Source organism: Natator depressus, chromosome 3 (genome assembly GCF_965152275.1).
Source record: "Natator depressus isolate rNatDep1 chromosome 3, rNatDep2.hap1, whole genome shotgun sequence".
Lineage (NCBI taxonomy): Eukaryota > Metazoa > Chordata > Testudines > Cheloniidae > Natator > Natator depressus.
Window position 1 is genome coordinate 209651642 of NC_134236.1, and position 15141 is coordinate 209666782.

A 15141-nucleotide genomic window follows, 5' to 3' on the forward strand; every position below is an offset into this window, starting at 1 on the left:
GGGGGGGCGAGGTGGGGAATCCCGGAGGTGCTTACCTGGGGCAGCTCCCAGGAAGCATCCGGCAGGTCCCTCTGGCTCCTAGGGGCGGGGGAGCATAGCTGGGGGAGAGCAGGGGGAGTGGCTGCTCCCCCCACTGATCGCATCAAAAGTGGCCCCTTAGGCGCCGACTCCCTGGGTGCTCCGGGGCTGGAGCACCCACAGGGAAAATTTGGTGGGTGCAGAGCCCCCACTGGCAGCTCCCCGCCCCGCGCCCGGCCCCAGCTCACCTCCGCTCCGCCTCCTCCCCTGAACCCACCGCCCCGCTCTGCTTCTCTACCCCTCCTCTCCCCCCAGCTTCCCGCGAATCAGCTGTTCGGCGGGAAGCCGGGAGGGCTGAGAAGCAGGTGGCGGCTTCGCACTCAGGCCGAGGATGGCGGAGGGGAGCTGGGGCCGGGAGCGGTTCCCCTGCGTGCTCCCCCCACCCTGGGTTACCTGCTGCGGCGCGGGCGGCCCTCCTCGCAGTTGGATCTGCTTGAGCTATGTGTGAGTTCTGCAGAAGAGACAGAAGCCCAAGGCAGCTGTGTCTGGGGCAGGGCAGATGTCCTTTCCTGCAGTTTCTGCATGAGGGAGTTTCCTGTTCAAGGAAACAGGACACGTGGACACTGTGTAAATAAATACCTAATTCTGCATCTCTGATTTCTGCTTCAAATGGGAAGCGGACCTGCCAGGCGCCCGAATCTCGGTAAAGGGCAACAGTAAGAAGAGAACCACCTTATCACCGTGACAGGTTCCCTGCTTATAGGCTACATCCAGCCCATTTCATCCTTAGGGTCACTCTCCAGCAGCATCTGCTATCAAATGGCATCTCCACCTTCAACGGCGACTCCAGGTCTTTACGGTGTGCAGGCAGCACAACTGGAGGAGAACAAGGTATTGGAAGGGAGGCCAGAGACGAGACCCAGCTGAGAGGTAGCTGGGTGTTGCCTCTCCTGGGCTAAAGACAAAGACAAGCCTGGGATGCCTGAGTTTTGAGCCAGGAGCAGAGGGTCCTGAGCCAGGAGGAAGCATGGGAGACTGGGGCAGTGATGTCTGTGGCCCAAGGAGCATTGTCCCGAGCCAGGAGGGAGCTGGAGGCAGTGAAAGCCCAAGAGGGGAAGCCTAAGGGGCGTCTGGAGTGGTGTTTGAGGGGCTGCAGGGGCAGGAGGAGGCACGCAGCAGTCACTGTCCCGGGAGTGGGGTGAAGAGGCCTGCAGGGAATAAGAAACTCTTGCAGGATGAGGAAAGTCCTCAGGAAAAGGCTTGCTAAGGAGGGGTCCAGAGAGGTGGCAGCAAGGAGTCTGGGGGTGTAAACCTTGATGCCTGTCCTGGAGTCCCTGGACTGGAACCCAGGGAGAGCGCAGGCCTGGCTTCCTACCAACCACTGGGAAGGTGGCATGAAGGCCCTGAGAAGGGGCTATGGACCACGGGAAGTCCAGAGAAAAGGACGTAAGGGCCACTGCACCCAGAATTGAGGGCAGCAGACTGGATGGAGGATCCGTTGGGCCTTCTCTCACCCTGATGGGGTAGAACTAACCGTGAGCTGCCCAGGGGGCTAAGTCACAGGCAGACCCCGACTGGGCCGGAGCGACCATCTCCAGGGAGCGCTGGAGAGGACAGAGCCACGACGCCATGCCAGCCATGTGGGGTTGTGCCAGCCAGGAGTCCACCCTTCTACAATATCCCTTTGAAATGTGGCCCAATGATAGCATCCAGACTGGCTCTTCGGATGAGATTTTCAAAGCTGCTGGCCTAGGAGATTTAGCCACACACATCCCATTCATTTTAGTGGGAGATGTGTATCTAACTCCCCTAGTCCATTTTGAAAATCTCAGCCTATGTGTCTGAAATTAGATGACTGGAGAAGACAGACAAGGGCATATTCTTAGAAGGGAAGTAGCTGCAGTTTGATGAGGAAAGGGCATTGGATTATGTTAAGAGACCAGCAGAAATGCACGTATCTGCAAACTGCTGTGCTACTCTGCCGTAGTCTCACTGTGCCGTGAGTCTCCCCTCTCCGCGTACCCACTCGAAGAGGGCATGCAGCCCGGGCAGGGTCACGGGCCCCAGTCGGGGACGGAACAGCAGAGGTAAGTGGCCAGCTCTGGCAGCTATGCAGGGGCTGGGGGAGAGAGGATGTTGCTTTGGGCTGGCTTTGTTGCCAGGCAATTGACCCTCAGCTGCCCTGACTTTTTTGTTGTGCTTGTCCCATCTCCCCCCAGGTCTGCCCACTCTCTTCCCCACCAGCTACCATGTTGGGCAGAAAATGGCTTCTCCACCCCCTACATTTTCACCACAGCCCTGCGCTTCTTCCCCCCCAACATACAGCACAGAAATCCTGGCTGTGCTGTGGCAGAGCTGATATTTAAGGCTTTGTGTTACTCTGAGAGGGAGACAAACGTGCCGTGTTTGGTGGGTTTCTTATCAGCTGGCATTCCCTATGAGCATGCGGAGTGCGTCACTGCCAAAGGGGGTGTGATGTGCTGGTCTTAAGAAGCGGGCCAACAACTTGGCATTTCCCGGCTTTTTAGGGTCTGCGTTGGGGGAGGCGTCACACTGAGCCAGCCTTAACCCCTCTGCAATGACCATTTTGCTGAAGGGCAATCGAGCTCTGGGAGGTGCAGATCACACAGCTGGACTGGATGAAATCAATCAGCGAAGAGAATGAGCGATTCTTTGGGCTCCTACACCACCCTGCTATCAAACACGAACACCGTAACAATGAGAGGGCGTATCCTCGCGGTCACGTGTGAGCTGTCCTGGGGGCAGCAGGAGGAAGCTGCATGCCCAGAATCCCTGACTGAACACTAGCATGGGCCTGACCCTGGAGTGCTGCTATCTGGCACAGAGAGCAAGTCGGGGCACCCCTGGCTGAGAGCTCACCTTTGTCCCCCTACCCTGCTCCTCTTGCTGCTCTGTGCAGGCCACTGCTTCAGGCCAGGCTGCAGCAGACCCACGAAGCCAAACCACAGTCAAGTCCCAGCTCCACCCTCTTATCTCTGCGTGCACCCTGTTCCCTGCTATGCCAGCAACCTGAAAGGGGCATGGTATAAATGGGGAGCCTGGCTGCAGGGAGGTATGGTTTGTCACCCCAGTTATTCTCCACTGCGAGCTATGACCCAGCGTGCTGAACAAACTGCGGGGTACTAGCACTTGCAGCCTACGCAGCGGGCGAGGGTGAAACACTCTTAGCTGCTGCAGTCACGTTAGTGGCCCAAGGAAGAAAAGAGGGTCTGGGGGCTGTAACACAGGCCCCGGACTCAGGCGCGCTGGGTTCTAATTCTGACTCTGCCATGAACATGCTATGTGACCTTTGGTGACCCTGAGCCTCCTTCCCCCATATGTAAAATAAGGACATAATATTCCCGCTCTCTCTGGTCTCTTGTGATGGTGAGCTGTGTGGGGCAAAGACTGTAAAGCGCCAAGCACAATGGGGCCCTGATCTCAGCTAGGGTCGGTAGGCCCTACTCTATACTCTGAATGATTATTCCCAAGTGGCAGCCATGTTGTCTTGGACACAGCCAATTCTAATCCTGGCCTGAGATAGTTGCTGAGGGGCTGAGAGCAAACGTGCATTTGGTGTGATTGTAGGAAAAACTGAGCTGGAGAAAAGAACGGAAAGAATAGAAAAATTAGGCTCCAGGGGGGTTTGGAAAATGGAAGGATTTGGGGGTCCCTTTGGAATTTATTATTACTATTTTGAACAATGCAATTCTGTTTTCTTTGGAGCCTCATCCAAACAAGTGCTGTATTTTTTAGATGAAGAAAAAAAAAAGAAAAGAAAACAAACCAACCTATGAAAGTTACCCTTAAATGTATTTTAAAAGCCTTGCAAACGGATTATCTGGAAACAGCAGGCTGTGAGCACTTAGCAAGTGGTAGCTGACATAAGCCCCAGGGAACATTTGAAGAGTTCCTTCAATAATTCATTCTTTTCCCTCTAATAGTGTGTTACAGAAAAGTTAAACACTGGCTCTGTTCTAATGAAGGAATGAAAAATTCAAATGTAGTTTTCTTAAAGGCCAAATTCAATTTACCGTTTTCCTGAAAGCCGGGGAAAGATGTAGGCACTAGGTGCTGAATATACAGACAATACATCTGTGCATATCTTACCATCAGAATTTTTACCCCGGAATCTTCCCAACTATAGTTCGATGATGTACTAACTCCTCAATGTGCCTTTCAAACATGGCTTGTGAGACTGGCCAATGTACATGGCAGAAGGGCATTACTGGTACATGATGGCATATATCACATTAGTAGACGTGCAGGTGAATGAGCCCCTGATGGTGTGACTGGCGTGGCTGGGTCCTCTGATGGTGTCACTAGAGTAGATATGGGGACAGAGTAGGCAACGGGGTTTGTTACAGGGATTGGTTCCTGGGTTAGTGTTTCTGTGGTATGGTGGGTAGTTGCTGGTGAGTATTTGCTTCAGGTTGGGGGACTGTCTGTAAGCAAGGACTGGCCTGTGTCCCAAGGTCTGCAAGAGTGAGGGATCATTTTCCAGGATAGGTTGTAGAACGCTGATGATGTGCTGGAGAGGTTTTAGCTGGGGGCTGTATGTGATGGCCAGTGGTGTTCTGTTATTTTCCTTGTTGGGCCTGTCCTGTAGTAGGTGACTTTAGGTACCCGTCTCGCTCTGTCAATCTGTTTCTTCACTTCCCCAGGTGGGTACTGCAGTTTTAAGAATGCTGGATAAAGACTGTGTAGGTGTGTGTCTCTGTCTGAGGGGTTGGAGCAAATGCGGTTGTATCTTAGGGCTTGGCTGTAGACAATGGATCATGCGATGTGTCCTGGATGGAAGCTGGAGGCATGTAGGTAAGTATAGCGGTCAGTAAGTTTCCGGTATAGGGCGGTGTTTATGTGACCATCACTTATCTGCACTGTAGTGTCCAGTATGGTGCTGTGTTCTGTTACACTGGTGTAAGTCTGAAGTAGCTCTGCTAAAGCCACCACTGTAAGTGCAAACACAATTTGGCCCAGTCTTCTCTTCATGTGGAAAGTCTTATTAAAAATATGGAGGCAAATATTTTTTTAGAGGGGGACAGGGAATAAAGCAAAAGAGCAAACAAAATACTGTCTAAACACTATTGTTGGGGTGTTGGGACTGTACCTGGAATTATATTCTATTTGTTTGCTGAAATCCGCTTTCAATCAGTGTACTGTTCCTCAGCTCTGCCTCCAGTGGATATTACAGAGCCATTCCGAGCTCAGACGAATGTCCTGTGGAGGAATGATTTTGGTGTCCAAGTAGAATTTTATAAAAGTGGTGTTTATGGTTTCCTTTTCTTTTATTATTTCGGAAAGCCCAGGATTCTTTTTAGGGTCTGATTCCCATTTCCCTTACAGAAGTGTCTGTCAGTGTAACTCCAGCTAAGTTGAATAGTATGAAACTAAAGTAAGTAAGGTCAGAATCAGACCACTAATTTTAAGACTGGAACAATCCTTCTGAGGTGGGAGGCTTGCTATTACTGCCTTCCAACTGTGGATTCTGCTAATGGAAGAGAGATTTATTTACAGCCAGGGTTCCCTGCTGTTGGATGAGGCTGCCCTGGAACTGCTATAGCAAGTGTACTTGCAGGATACAATTCAACCATGAGATGCGTCCGCCCTGCATTGAGCTCCAAACAGACAGTGTGTGGTTTGTTTATGGCTGTCACTGCTGCGGTTTTTCTTTTTCTTCAATAAACACCTTAAAATTGGAGATGCCATATCTCATGATGGGACCCACGTTCTCCCCAACCAGCCATGCCTAATTTCTGGTCTGTGTCAGATAGCTCTTGGCCCTCTGATCCACTTTTTCCACCACAAAAGAATAGTCAGGCCAATGAATCAAAACCAGTGTAAATAAAAATACAGAGTTTTACTTGTCCTTTCTCTCCCCCCCCTCCAATTATTTTCTCTTTTGTTTGAATCCAAAAATTTCTTGGATGATTCCTTACTAATATATTGCCAAAAAAAAAAAAAAGGCAGAACAGGAAGTTAAATTAAGCCCCTTGCAATTAATTACACTGTCTTATTGGCCTTGTTAAAAAGGTTCATGATTCATCCATGTATTAATCACTTACTCTGGGTTTATTAACAAACATAAGTGATTTTATTAAGTATAAACAGTAGGATTTAAGTGGTTTCAAGTAATAACAGACAGAACAAAGTCAGTCACCAAGCAAAATAAAGCAAACACACAAAAATCTAAGCCTAATACATTAAGAAACTGATTACAGGTAATATCTCACCCTCAGAGATGTTTCAATAAGCTTCTGTCACAGACTAGACGCCTTCCTACTCTGGGCCCAATCCTTTCCCCTGGTACAGTCTTTGTTAGATTCAGCAGACATCTCAGGTGGCAAGCAGGGGTTCTCTCATGACTGGCCCCCTTTGTCCTGCTCCACCCCCTTTTATAGTTTTGGCACAAGGCGGGAATCTTTTGTTTGTGCTTGTCCCTACCCCCGCCTCATCAATGGAAAAGTACAAGGATTAAGATGGATTTCATTATCAGGTGACGTGGTCACATGTCACTGTAAGACCCCTAGTCTCCATTCCCCATGGGCTGGCCCACACATACACAGGGAGGCCATTTACATCTGATTGTTTCTGGAGCACCCTTAATGGCCTCCACTTAATATGTTTACACCAGTGATACAAGTTTATATCTTATTCTCCTAGCTCCAGACACAGAAATAGTAAATGCAAACAAATAGGATGAACACACTTAGTAGATTACAAGCTTTCTAATGACACCATACAAGGGGTATTTAGCATAAAGCATATTCCAGTTATGTCATATTCATAAGCATATTTCCATAAAGCATAGGGAGTGCAATGTCACACCCTCCTCAGATGGGCCCAGCCCTGCGAGGGGAACAAGAGCTCCTCACAAGCTCCCAGCATGATGATGGGTGGCAGAGTTCCCACGAATACTGCGTGCACCTCTATGCATGCTGAGCCAGGCTATGCTTGTCAGGGATCTGCTGAAAGGTCAGGGATGGTTGGACTATTTGTTACTGTTCCCCTGAAGAAGGCTGGGGAAGAAGGCCTAGAGGCAGGCTGCAGGAGGAAGAAGCCCAGGGAAGAAGTGGTGGTCTGAAGCAGACTTTAATTGCCTCCTACAGAGGCCCTGGGTTGCAGCCCGGGGCCGCAGAGGAGACTGGGTTCCCCTACAAGCCACCAAGGAAATACCTGGTGAAAGCTCCAGACAAGGGTTGTGGGCCTAGAGTCAGGCCAGAGACCTGGTACAAAGCTGCTGGAGTGTTATTGGACTGGACTCAGTCTTACCCCGAAGGGATGGGACCGAGTGTACTCTGGCCGAGGCACTGAGTCACAAGACAAAGGGGAAGGCCAGCAGACTTGAGTGACTGGCCAGCCCAGCGACAGAAAGGGAAAAAAACCCAGTACTGGCCTAGGTAGGAGGGAGCCCGCAGGCTGATGAGTCACTTTGTCACACTGCCCTTTTTTCAAACGCTGAAGTGATGTACAAATCCATCCCATACCACATATCCATTATAGCCATGACCTGATTACGGTGTAGGAGAACCTTCATGAGGAGAAAAAGCTGGGCAGTAACCGGCTCTTTAATCTAGCGGAGAAAGGCAAAACAAATGCCCAGGGCAGGAAGTTAAAGCCTGACATGCAGAAATTATAAAGAAGGCACTGTTTTAATACGGAGGGTGACTAACCACTAGAACACGCTACCAAGGGAAGGGATGGATTGACCATCCCTTTATGGCTTCAAACCAAGACTGGCTGCCTTCCTGGAAGTCATTCTTTAAGAAAATAAGAACGGCCATACTGGGTCACACCAAAGATCCAGTGGCTAATGCCAGCTGCCCCAGAGGGAATGAACAGAACAGGTCATCACCAAGTGATCCACCCCATCACCCATTCCCAGCTTCTGGCAAACAGGCTAGGGACACTATCCCTGCCCACCCTGGCTAATAGCCATTGATGGACCTATCTAGTTCTTTTTTGACCCCCATTATAGTCTCGGCCTTCACAACATCTTCTGGCAAAGAGTTCCACAGGTTGACTGTGTGTTGTGTGAAGAAATACTTCCTTTTGTTTTAAGCCTGCTGCCGATTAATTTCATTTGGTGACCCCTAGTTCTTGTGGTATGAGAAGGAGTAGATAAGACTCTTATTTACTTTCTCCACACCAGTCATGATTTTATAGACCTCAATCATATCCCCCCTTAGTCATTGCTTTTCCAAGTTGAAAAGTCCCCGTCTTATTAATCTTTCCTCATACGGAAGCTGTTCCATACCCCTAATCGTTTTTGTTGCCCTTTTCTGAACCTTTTCCAATTCAATTTTGTTGCCCAGTCACCCAGTTTTGAGAGATCCTTTTGTAGCTCTTCTCAGTCTTTAGTCAGGCACAGGTTACTGGGCTCAATGCAGGGGTAACTGGTGAAATTCCACGGCTTATGTTCTATAGGGATCTACAGATTATGTGAGCTAAGAATCCCTTGTGGCCTTAAAAAAAAAACTGAAATATTCCTACTTCCTATTCATATTAATATCTCCTTTACTGGTTACAATTATGGAGAATTGTGCATAACGCCAGATGGATTGAAATACACTGAGGGGACAGTAACATGAGAGAAGATATCCAAGTCAAATGACAACAATATGGTAATGCCAGAATGATCTAAACTGCTTATGTGCACTGAGCTTGTCAGAGTATTACGGAAATAGATCTGGGGGGGCTGTCAATAGCGCCGTGAAGATGTCTGTGTAGGGTGTGGAGACAGCAACAAGGCAAACAGCAGGTTAAATACAATGTTTGAGTGAGACAGAAGATATTAGCAGGACATTCTAATCTACCAAATCTGTGTCAGCACACAAGGCGCACCATGGTGACTCGATAAACCACACGCATGCAGTTGGAGGGAGAGAACCCACCAGTCTCCGCTTCGTAAACACAGCCTCTATCAGTTAAGCTAAAGGAAAATCCCTACTAACTGTAGTAGTAGTGTGGTTTATATCTTTCTGTGGGCTAGTCGCAAGTCACAAACCCTTGACCAGCTACGCTTTTCCACGCAGCAGAGGGCAGCCGCCTGTATTTATGGTAGGATCCGTAATATTACAATCACAGCATGAAATAGCTTGACATTTTTCTCCAAGTCTTATAAGAGATTAAGTCATCTTTAAAATCTAACACTGTACTCCTCTTCATGTAACTCAGGCACTGGAGTAAATGCAAGATGAAGTTATGTTTAGAAGCCCTTCCGGAACTCATGAAGTTTGGAAAGAAACTGGTGACAAATGAGAAAAGAGATACACAAAATAGATCTGTTCCCTACTCACAATGATTTATCAAGGCCTATTACATTTTTTTCCCAAATTCATTATTTATAGATACAAGGGACTACTAGGGAAAAGTCTTTGCCAACATTTGTTAAATCTGACTCAGTTTAGTGTGACTATGTGCATTTGGTTTTTCCACAAACATTTGGTTGACTAGTTTATATTCATAGGAATATTTAGTGAGGAGTTTTTATTTGTGCACACATGAATATGTTCATGTTTCATAATTCACACAAAAATTAGAGGAGTGCTAGTCCAGCTTCTCCTGTCCTGAATATCAACACACACAAAATCTTCAGTTATGACTGTATCAGGATACACTCACCAACTTTAAAAGCATGGAAATAAAAAGTGAATGGGAAAGTCTTGTGCATTCCTTTCTACCTCCCTGTTGCCGACACTGCTTCACCTTCCAAAAGGCTTTCAGTTCCATCTCCAATAGATCCCAAAGAGCAGTACCTAGCCCAGCTTCAGACTTTTTTGTATCAACAGAGCAGCACATATGACTGTCACTCATTCCCTTAATTTGCAAAGTTATTCTGCCTTAACATTGCTGAGGTCGCTATTAAGGTTTTGTGTAAGAGCATGAGTTTGATGGAGATGGGGTGCACACACACACTTCTTGTTCTTTGAAGAACTTCTTGAAAAATGTACATCTCGGTGGGGGGGGGGGACACAACTGACCCATGTGTCTTGGATAGGACTCTTTCAAAATTACATCTATAAATCACACCAAACTCCCAATGGTCAAAGAAAGAACAATATACATCTATTACAGTGTTTGGTGTCAAATTATGATGTATACAAGTTTCTTCACATACACAAACACAAACCAAGGACATGAAATACATTTTGCAAGAGTCTAAAACCAGAATGCATCCTGGAGCAATTGCTATTGTCCCCTAATATTTTTCACTTTGACAGTTTCAAAGAGCAGCTGAGTTAAAAAGTTCTGCTCATTCTAGGTATGTTAGAGCTGTCAGATCAAAGTTTCCTGATTTACACTGCAGCACTAAGTGTCAGTCTGGCCTTGAACATTTGATGTCAGTTCTCTCAGGTTAACAGACTGTCAAGTTGTACCAGGAGCCCTTCCATTTAGCAAAGGTCTGTACAGAATTTCTATTGAAATAACTGCAGTTTGTTCCCAGAGAACTTGTAACACCAAAGTATTTAGCTTCACTTTTGTTATAGTGGTCTGATCCATAGTGTAGCATAGGAGCAAATATTTGCCAGATCCCTTTTCCAAGAGGACTAGGGAGACATTACTTATAACGAAAGCATTTCAGAAAAGTGAATATACTGTTAATATGGAAAAGGACATAGCAATGCAAAACCATATCCAGTGGGTGTGACACAGAAATCAGAGGTTAGAAAGAAACCAGAAGTATGCAAGAACTCTAAGGCTAACAATTGTATTTGTTCCACTACTAGGCTGTTTTTGGATGAAAGGTTTGTTGTCAAATTTTGACAAAAATGTAAGAAAATATATTTGGAAATTACAAAAGTGGTTAATCTTCTTATGTGGCATCTCCATTCCTGGAGGTTTGCAACCATGGTAACACATTCTGTACAATCCTCTGCTAATCTCTTTGTGGATTAATCATCTTTTGGATCCACCCAGGATACCATATCATCCATCCAAGATCTTGTTTCTGTCTCATGTTCTTTTGCCATCAACCTTCCCTTCCTGTGCCTGCAGACACACATTACCCCCTGAACCTTTTACAATGTGCCCGGAAAATCAAATCTTTCTTCTCATAAGGTATCTGATTAAAGTTTGCTGAGTTCCAATCTGCAACACTTCATTGGTTATGGGGCCTGTCCATCATATTTTCAGAATTATTCTGTAACACCATATTTCAAGAGTTGTAGTTTTTTTAATTATCGATTGTTTGAATGTCCATGTTCACAGCAATAATTTAACATAGACCAAATGTAAGTTTAAAGTGTTGGTTAACCTTCATTGTAACTAAAATGTATGTTTTTATGTATTTAACTTTCCAACAGAACATCTAGAAAGGTATCTGTCTATAACTGTAGGCACCTTAAGATAAGAATAGCCATACTGGGTCAGACCTACGGTCCATCTAGACCAGTATCTTGTCGTCTGACAGTGGCCAATGCCAGATGCTATAAAGGGAATGAACAGAACAGGGCAATCATCAAGTGATCCATCCCCTGTCATCCAGTCCCAGCATCTAGCAGTCAGAGGTTTATGGACACCTAGAGCATGGGGTTGCATCCTTGACCATGTTATCTAATTATTTTTTAAACCCCGTTATACTTTTGGCCTTCACAACATCCCCTGGCAATGAGTTCCACAGGTTGACTGTGTTGTGTGAAGCAGCACTTCCTTACGGTGTAGGTAAGGCATAGCGAACAGGAACTATTTCCAGGTGGACTACACACTTTTATACATATTCTTATTCATGGTTTCCAAATACACCTGTGTACCAGATTCCTCATGACAAAAAGCAAAGAGCATTAGGATAAAGAGAGGGGAGCAGAAGCTCCAGCTGGCCACCCTTAAACACTGAGCCTACTCCACACAAACCATCCCAGACATGCAAAATGTTACAGACCCTTTACCCTGGCCCTGAAGAGTCCTTTGGGGCATTGCCTTCACTCCGCCCCAGACCCACTGTCACCAATGCCAGCTGCAAGACAACCCCTGGGTACCAACCGGCACAACTCAGCCCTGATACAAGCACAGGTGGTCCCTCCAAACACACACGCACCTTTCAGCATATCACAGCGATGGTGCCTCTGACCTGCTCCAGCTGTTCCCCAATGATCCTATACAGCGGCTTCTAACACAGTGAACACAGCTGGGGTACATGCCATTAAACACTACAATTCAAATCCTGAGCCCAACCCTAACTACAGCACATTCTCATCATCTGTCCTCATGTCTACTCAGTACGGCACCCCCTACTGCCCCGTTCCCGTGGCTATTGCCCGCGCCAGGAAGCAGAGGACAGGCTGCATTGTGGTGGGCGGGGTGGGGGGAGGGGGGTGTTCCCTTAACTCTATTTCCTGATTCTCAGCAGTTTGAGTGGAGCTGAATGTCCAGGCACCACTGAGGAGCCTTAACCAATTTATTTGAGCATGAGCTTTCGTGAGCTACAGGCATCCGATGAAGTGAGCTGTAGCTCACGAAAGCTTATGCTCAAATAAATTTGTTAGTCTCTAAGGTGCCACAAGTCCTCCTTTTCTTTTTGCGGATACAGACTAACACAGCTGCTACTCTGAAACCTGTTATAGTCTTGTCTTTCACAACATCCTATGGCAAAGAGTCCCACAACCTGACTGTGCACTGTGTGAAGAAATACTTCCTTTTGTTTGTTTTCAACCTGCCTTTGGCCTCCATTCTCAACCTTTCAGTGTCGTCATTATTGTTACATTAGCACCTAGAGGCTCCAACCAAGATCAAGGCCGCTTAGGGCTAGGTGCTGTACATGTACCTAGGAAGAGACAGTTCCTGCCCAGAATAGCTTCCAACCCAAACAGACCAGAAGAAGACAGTGGGAGAAAGGAAGTATTTGTGCATGGGGAACAGAGCCTCAGAGATTTAGGAGTATGGCTATACTTGAATTTTCAGTTGTGTTTTAACACTTGCTAATTAGCCCTGTCACAAATTCAAGTGTAGACACCACTCAAACATTTCTTCCTTCATATTTAGCCATAGCTTTAAACACTAGGAACAAACAGTTGTGTTCTGTTTGCAGTAGAACTTACAGTAGGGTGACCAGATGTCCCGTTTTTAAAGGGACAGTCCCGTTTTTGGGGACTTTTTCTTATATAGGCGCCTATTACCCCCCACCCCATCCCATTTTTTTACAGTTGCTATCTGGTCACCCAAACTTACAGCCATGGTAGTTAACACATTCATAACTACAGATTCAAGCACAGACACATCCTAACTGAGTTATCTAATGTCACACAGGAAGTTTATAGCAGAGTTGAGAATTGCACCCAGGTCTTCAGAGTTCCAGTCTAGTTCCCCAGACACAAATCTGTTACTGTTCCAGTCTAATGCAACTTCACCTAACTTACCTAGCTACACTGGCATATAGTGTTTCTTGCTGTAGTGTGTGAGGATCCAGACATTTTCATGAAGACTTGTCAGAATGGGGCTTCTATTCATTAGAGTAGATTCATAGATTCCAAGGTCAGAAGGGACCGTTGTGATTATCTAGTCTGACCTCCTGGATAACACATGTTGTAGGACTCCCCCAAAATAACTCCTAGAGCATATGTTAGAAAACATCCAATCTTGGTTTAAAAATGGCCAGTGATAGAGAATCCACCATGACCCTTGGTAAATTGTTCCAATCGTTAAGACTCACCATTAAAAACATATGCCTAATTTCCAGTCTGTATTTGTCTAGCTTCACCTTCCAGCCATTGGACTGTGTTATATCCTTCTCTGCTAGACTGAAGAGCCCATTATTAAATATTTGTTCCCCCATGTCTTTATTCCAAATTACTTGCTTGGATAGAATATAAAAATCTCATTAGCTTCATCGATGAAAATTCCTGTCTCCTTGCATCTGTCCTTCATCTTTTATCTAGATCAGAGCAAATTAAAAAATAACCCTCTTGAAAGGTCAAAGTTCTTAATTAAGTGAAGAGTCACATGGTAAAGTTAATGAGGGAATAGAAAATGAAGTGACTGAACTGTGGCACATACGTTCCTCCCTGAGACACACTCCAGCTGATGCCTGCGGCACTCCAGCTAGTCGCAGCACCAGCTAAATCAAGTCCAGGCAGATAGGAAGCCGGAGCGGGATTTTACTGCAGTTTCTCTCTTCCAATGGCATTGAAATTACTACAAAACTGCCACTGCTTCTTGAACCGCGTGAAAACACAGACAGACATCAGGCCCTCTGGCTGCTTTGGACCAGAATCTTTGTTTCTGGCAAAGGTAAGAACTTGTACTGCTGGGAGTAATCCTCTGGGGATGAGTTTAGTCCAAAACATCCCACTCCACTTTAAGGTAAGATTGGTGTTGACATAAAACACGACTCTGTTACCATGCTTCATACTGTGGCAGATGATTGTTCTCCTAAATCTAGCGCTGGGGATACCCTACACTGCTTTGCTCATTCCGGATTGGCAAATGCTCGTGATAAAGTTGCAGAAGACATTTGTCCTGGGATCACAGTAATGGCTATGTTTCCATAGGGGCTGGACTCCTGGAGCACAATCATATAACTACTCACTGGCCTAGACTGGTGTTATTTCCTCATGGTGACAGACACCGCTTGCTGCACGGGAAGCAGTTACCAGAGGTTTGGCATCGAGGGGCTACCCCGACTCTCCCCACCACAGCTACCTACATAGCAATGGATGGGAAAGGCCGTGGAAGGACTACATGATACTACATGCCTGATATTTGAATATTGACTGCTACAAATGGCTGTGCTATAACGTACAGTGTAGACAGTCTATAATTGCAGGTGTACCTACAAAGGATATAGGAAGGTGCTTCATGAGACAGAGAGCCAGCCACACCACCTGGCTGCAGGCGGACACCAGCTCAGGTGAGCCGGGGTGGAGCTGTGGTGTGCATGCTGTCTGTGACACATCAAGCGGTGGCCAGGGAGGCGGAGGAGGGGAGCAACTATCCAGGGAGAAATCCCTGGTGCAGGCTTGTTTACACCCAGGTCTGGTGCGACTGTGGCAGGGTTACTCGCCAGCCCTAATCTCTTTTCCAGATCAGCATAAGCCTCTGGTCTCAGCAACTGCTGCTACTTTAGCTGGGTTGGCTTGATATTCCCAGCTGAGAGACTGTGGTTTCAAATTGGTCTTTTTTTTTCAG